Raw genomic sequence first — 6936 nt, 5'->3', positions numbered from 1 at the left:
CATTTATAATATGATCATGAAAATACAGCCAGGAGTATCAGAAAAAATTAAGGAATGGGTAAAAGAACTTTACTGTCTTATACCCACAGAGCAGTGGGAGAAAATTTTACAATTAGTCAATTCTTCTTCTATTTGTGCTAAACATGCCTAATACAATTTCAGGTTGTTCATAGGGCTCACATGTCCAAGGATAAACTCGCTCGATTTTATTCTTATGTTAATCCAGCCTGTCACAGATGTCATTCTGAAGTCACTTCATTGACCCACATGTTCTGGTCTTGCCCCTATTTGCAAAATTACTGGAAAGATATTTTCGGTATTATTTCAACAGTTCTGAATATCAAATTACAACCGCATCCTATTCCTGCAATTTTCGGTTCACCAATGGTGGTTAATAGTCGTTTATCCCCCCTCAGCCCGGCAGATGATTGCATTTGTTACATTAATGTCTAGAAGATCTATCCTACTGGATTGGAAAGAAAATAGTCCTCCAGCTATATTTCAGAGGTTTTCTCAAACTATTTCTTGTTCGAGTTTAGAAAAAATTACAAGTGTTGTCTTTGACCCTTCAGTTAAATATGAAGAAACTTGGAGACCATTTATTCAACATTTTCATATAAGCTAACCTGACTTTTCCTAAACCTTACTTTTATTGTCCTTAATTATTTGGATGGAGGTGCGGAGTTATTGACGCTACTGTGTATAATTGATATAATGCAATGGCCCATGTCGGTTAGGATTTTTTTCATTTTTTTGGGGGGGGGAGGGTTCCTTATTTTATCCATTTTTTATAACCACTATGAGTTTGGGAGCTTAACATTAATAAGGTATTTATACCTCAACCTATTAATTCTGTACTCTCAATCACTTTGTATTCATGTTTCATTTATGTTTGTTTAAAATAAATAAAAAGATTTAAAAAGGACTACTCTGAGGAAAAGTTGGAATAGGCGCAACGGGCCGAGTGGCCTGCTCCTGTTTCCTTTTTCTGAAGTCCGAGTTTACCTTTGCGCCTGGTTCTCCCTGGGCCTTCAGCCTGTCCTTTTGCACAGGGGAGCGCTCACACACCGGAGCTCCATCGGCAGCCGCTGCGGGCCAGCACCCGGATCCCAGCAGCAGGAGACAGGACCGGGAGGAAACTCCGGACAACAGGCCCCGATCCACGGCGGGGAAAGACCGGGCTCCCCCTGTGTGGCTGAAACATCTCACGGAATCTCCGCCCGAATCTTCACCTCCGCCATCGGAAGGGTTCAAAACTCCGGCCGCTGTCGCAGCCTTTACCCGGGGAGCTGCTCCCAATCTCGGGTCTCTCACCGGGTCCACTCGTTCCCGGTTCCAAACTTCGGTCCGCCCAGCGTCCCGCCCACTGACACTCCTCAGCCAATGGAGGCAAGAGTCTCCCAGTGGTGATCTCTGATTGGCTGTGAGTGTATCCCGGGTCGGGCTGCTGCCGGTTGCTGGAGATGTCAGTCACAGTTTGATCTCAGAAACAAAGCAAGTTCACCGAGGCTCAAAGTTCAAAGTAAATTTTATTATTATTTTTCAATATTTTAAATTTTTATTGAACACAAACAAAAACAGAAACACTAAACATATGCTAACAAAGCCAGGGAATCACACAAAAGCAGCAACGAATATATAACCATTAACTTTAAATATACAAATAAACAAGGAAATCCGCTCTAAATACTGTTGGACAGAAGGGACTGTATCTAAGAGGAGTCACAAAACAAGAACGTTTACAGAGATAACACAAAACATTGACAGATTTGTACAGTCTTTACAGGTTTCTGGTTACGGGAAGTGTTCAGAGTATAAACGTATAGTTTGAAGTCTGAGGTAAAAATCTAAATGAAGGTTTCTTATTGCTGTGTTTGCATTTATGGATACAAAATTTGCTGTAAATTAACAAAAGATTTATGATAGAGAAATGATCCCTGTGAGATTTGGTATTACTAGTAAACCCAATAAGACATTTTCAAAACAAAAAGTAAAATCCACATTAATATATTAATCTATAAATTGACAAACATCAAACCAAAATGTTTTAACATATTCACAATCCCAAAACAGATGAAATAAATCCTCTGGATATCAACCACAAAAAGAACAGTTAGTCTCAATATCAGAATTAACCCTTGTCAAATAAACATTATTTGGATAATATCTATGTATAATTTAAAATAAGCCCCAAATACTCCTCCACCTCAGATTCCCCAAGTGACTATTCCAAAAACTAACAGAGTACATATAAGTCGCCACAAACAACTCCTGCAAACATGCAGAGCAAAGCTACAGAATGGTAACTATATCTGGATCACTGAAAGATCAACCAGAGTGCAGAAGACAACAAACTTCGCCAATGCAAATAAACAATGAGAACATGAAATAACCGCAGCGGCTGCCGATAGATGTCCGGTGCTCTCAGCTCTCCCTGTTCAATCTGACAGGACAAGAAACAGTGAGGCACAAAGGTTACCGAGTGTTTCAGAAAACAAGAAATCGAGAAGGCGTGGCCATTCGGCCCCTTGCGCTACCACTGTCCTTCAACTCAGAACATGCTTGACTTTTGACCTCAGCACCACTTTCCTGCAACTTTCCATCACCGCTGAGCCCCAGGATATGTCTATTCAATTTCGAAACCTTGTGGAGATAATTGCAATGATTCACTGCACTCTGGGTGAGGACATTTCTCCTAACTTCAGTCCTGCTCAGTTCTCCTCGTATTCTGAGTTTGTGAGTGCTGGTTCCACACCTTCTGGGAAACATCATTCCAGCACATCCACTTTAAATATCTTGTGAGATTATATTTCTCTAATTCTGAGACAGGAATACAATCTGTCTCAGTTAAACCACCTCTTGTTTCACTCATTTTGAGACAGTCCCAGTACGATCATTTGTTGTGGGAGCAACTCTATGGACATCAAGTGAGTGCAGTTATCCTGTGTTGTTCCACAGCCTGATGGTTGAGGGGTAGTAACTGTTCCTGACCCTGGTGGGGCGAGTCCTGAGGCTCTTGTACCTTCTACCTGATTACAGCAGTGAGAAAAGAGCCTGCCTGTATGGTGAGCCTGATCACAGCCGCCTGTATCACCGTCCCCTCTGGCCTGTCCTATCCGGGACCAAAGGGATTGTGGAGAGTAAATGTGGTACTCTGTTGAGTATCACTGTGATCCGTCCCCTCTGGCCTGCACTATCCGGGACCAAAGGGATTGTGGACAGTAAATGTGGTACTCTGTCGAGTATCACTGTGATCTGTCCCCTCTGGCCTGCCCTATCCGGGACCAAAGGGATTGTGGAGAGTAAATGTGGTACTCTGTCGAGTATCACTGTGATCCGTCCCCTCTGGCCTGCACTATCCGGGACCAAAGGGATTGTGGACAGTAAATGTGGTACTCTGTCGAGTATCACTGTGATCTGTCCCCTCTGGCCTGCCCTATCCGGGATCGAAGGAATTGTGGATAGTAAATGTGGTACACTGTCGAGTATCACTGTCACCCAGAAACACTTCCTGCCCCTTATTATTCTTGTCTGTGATTCCAGTGCGACAGTCTCAGGCCTAATGTCCCCTCTTTCTACAAACTCCTTTTCTGTCCTTAGCCAAGTGTCCTCTTCATCTGCACCGTCCGCACGATCCTGCCACCCGTTCTGGGTTCTTCGTCGGGACCCGAACTCCATCTCCTCACTACCGGTTCTCTGTGCACACTCTCGCTTTTCCACAGTCCCTTTAAAGAGTCAATTGTGCTCCCTATTCATCAGAATTTATGTCACCCGGGGCCAGGTCTGACACAGCGAATTGAGATTAGTTTACTTAATGGAGTGGGCAGGCTTGGGCCTGAGACAGTTTAGAAAAGTCTGCACTGCCAGCTGGACACACTGATCTGTCCAGGGATTTGCCGGCATTGGACTCTCACGTATCCTTAAAACGAGCTATAAAGTGCGCAAGGGATTCTCCTTTTCTCTGCAGTTATGAGATAAATTCTCAAAATCCGCATGCAGTCGGGCTGTCATTCAAATGGGTTCCCTTACCTCAGTGACCCACCGTGCCAGGGCCTGTATTACATCAGCCCCTCTGGTGGCTCCTGGTCACCTTCGGGCATCTGCCTGGAAAAGGGGAACCCACTCCCTGTCCCTGTCCGAGAGGTTCCATATTTAACCCTGAGGAGTGGCACAAGTCCCCGGGCAGGGTCTGGAAAGGGGAACCCACTCCCTGTCCCCGTCCGAGAGGTTCCATATATAACCCTGAGGAGTGGCACAAGTCCGCCGTCAGGGTCTGGAAAGGGAAACCCACTCCCGTTTTCAATGAATTCAGGTAAAGCCCCTGGTCCAGACGGTTATACTGCTGAATATTTTTAAATCCTTTTCTTCTATACTCGCTCCTTGGCTTTGTAAAATTTTTAAAGATGCGTTAACTGTAGGTAAATAACCACAATCTTTTTATGATGCCTCCATTAATCCAATTCTTAAAAAAGATAAAGACCCCACTGAATTTGCATCCTATTGGCCAATATCCTTGCTGAATACGGATTCTAAGATTTTTACCAAAATTTTGGCCACTACATGAGAAAATGTATTACCTCAAATTATCTCTGAAGATCAGACCGGATTTATTAAAATCTGTTATACATCTTTTAACATTAGAAAATAAATTAAAATAATTTATACTTCTTCATCTAAAATACTAGAATGTCATTTCTTTAGGTGCTGAAAAAGCGTTTGATAGATTTGAATGGCTATATTTAGTTAATACATTGCAGAATTTTAATTTCAGCTTGAAATTTATATCATGGATTAAATTAATGTATTATAAACCTTTGGCTTCACTTCTTACCAATAATCAAAGATCTCCTTTTTTTCAGTTGTCCCGTGGTACGAGGCAAGGCTGCCCTTTAAGTGCTCTATTATTTGACATTGCTTTGGAACCTTTAGCCATTGCCATTCGTGAATCACCTAATATTTTTGGTATTACCCGTGGGTAAGGGACTTATAAGATATTATTATATGCTAATCATTTGCTACTATACATGTCTGACCCTGAGAGATCTATTCCTGCTGTTTCATCCTTGCTTGCTCAGTTTAGTAGCTTTTCTGGCTACAAACTGAATTTTAATAAGTGTGAATTATTTCCATTAAATATGCAAGTTCCAATTTATAAACACTTACTGTTTTAAGTTGTCACAGATCATTTTACTTATTTGGGTATTAAAATTACCAAGACACATAAGGGTTTATTTAAAGTTAATTTTTTACCTTTAATTGAACAAATCAAGCAACTCGTTACCAGGTGGTCCTCATTATCTCCGTCATTGGTTGGTTGAATTAATACTATCAAGATAATAGTATTACCCAAATTTTTATATTTATTCCAAGCATTAACAATTTTTATTCCTAAATATTTTTTTGATATTATTGACTCCAAAATACCCTCGTATGTCTGGCAGAATAAAAATCCTAGATTAAGTAAAATATATTTACAGAAGCCTAAGAAGGAAGGTGGTTTTGCTTTGCCAAACCTGAGATTTTACTATTGGACAGTTAATATTCAATATTTAATATTTTGGACACGAGAATTGGTCGTAGTACCTTGCCCACAATGGGTAAATTTGGAGTGTAAATCTGTACAAGACTTCTCATTGTTTTCTATTTTAGGATCTTTGCCTCCTTTTGCTTTATCTAAACCAAATAAACAAATAACTAATCCTGTAGTTAAACATACACTAAGAATATGGTTTCAATTTTGTAAATTCTTCAGCTTGAATAAGTTTATCTTATCAACCCCTATTTTGTCCAGCCTTCTTTTATGGACGAAGCCTTTGTGTTTTGGAAAACAAAACGTATAACATGTTTTCGTGATCTATTTTTAGATAACAGTTTTATGTCCTTTGAACAGCTATCCAGCCTAAAACTCATTTTTTTTTTAGATACTTGCAAGTTAGCAATTTCTTGAATGTTAGTCTTTTCTGAAATTATGTCCAATGGACATTACAGAAAAAAATTCTGGCTCTGAATCCTTGTCAGAAGGGTTTAGTAGCTATTATTTATAATATGATCATGAAAATACAGCCAGGAGTATCAGAAACAATTAAGAAGGAATGGGAAAAAGAACTTCATAGTCTTATACCCACAGGGCAGTGGGAGAACATTTTACAATTAATCAATTCTTCTTCTATTTGTGCTAAACATGCCTAATACAATTTAAGGTTGTTCATAGAGCTCACATGTCCAAGGATAAACTCGCTCTATTTTATTCTTATGTTAACCCAACCAGTGACAGATGTCATTCTGAAGTCGCTTTATTGACCCACATGTTCTGGTCTTGCCCCTGTTTGCAAAATTATTGGAAAGATATTTTTGGTATTATTTCAACAGTTCTGAATATCAAATTTGCATTCGTGTTTCATTTATGTTTGTTTAAAATCAATAAAAAGATTTAAAAAGGACTATTCTGAGGAAAGGATGGAATAGGCGCAACGGGCCGAATGGCCAGACATGCTCCTGTTCGTTATTTTCTAAAGCACGAGTTTACCTTTGCGCCTTGTTCTCCCTTGGTTTTCAGCCGTTCGGATTGCACAGGGGAGCGGTGAGAGCTCCGGAGATCCACCGGCAGCCGCTGCGGGGCAGCTCCCGTCTCCCAGCAGGAAGGGACGGGTCTGGGAGACAACTCCAGACAACAGGCCCCGATCCTCGGCGGGGAAAGGCCGGGCGCCCTCCGTGTAGCTGAAACATCTCACGGAATCTCCGCCGGTCGCTTCAGCTCTGCCTTCGAAAGGATTCACGACCCGCCGGTGGTGCAGCCGAAACCCGAGGCGCAGCTCCCGGTCTCCGGCCCACTCGGTCCCGGTCCAAACAGCGTCCCGCCCACTGATACCCCTCAGCCAATGGCAGCATCCCTCTCCCAGCGGTGATCGCTGATTGGCTGTGTGTGAGAGAGCGGGC

Source organism: Hypanus sabinus, assembly GCF_030144855.1.
Source record: "Hypanus sabinus isolate sHypSab1 chromosome X2 unlocalized genomic scaffold, sHypSab1.hap1 SUPER_X2_unloc_4, whole genome shotgun sequence".
NCBI classification, from domain to species: domain Eukaryota; kingdom Metazoa; phylum Chordata; class Chondrichthyes; order Myliobatiformes; family Dasyatidae; genus Hypanus; species Hypanus sabinus.
The sequence above is the reverse complement of the archived record's forward strand: the minus strand, read 5'-3'. Positions refer to the sequence as shown.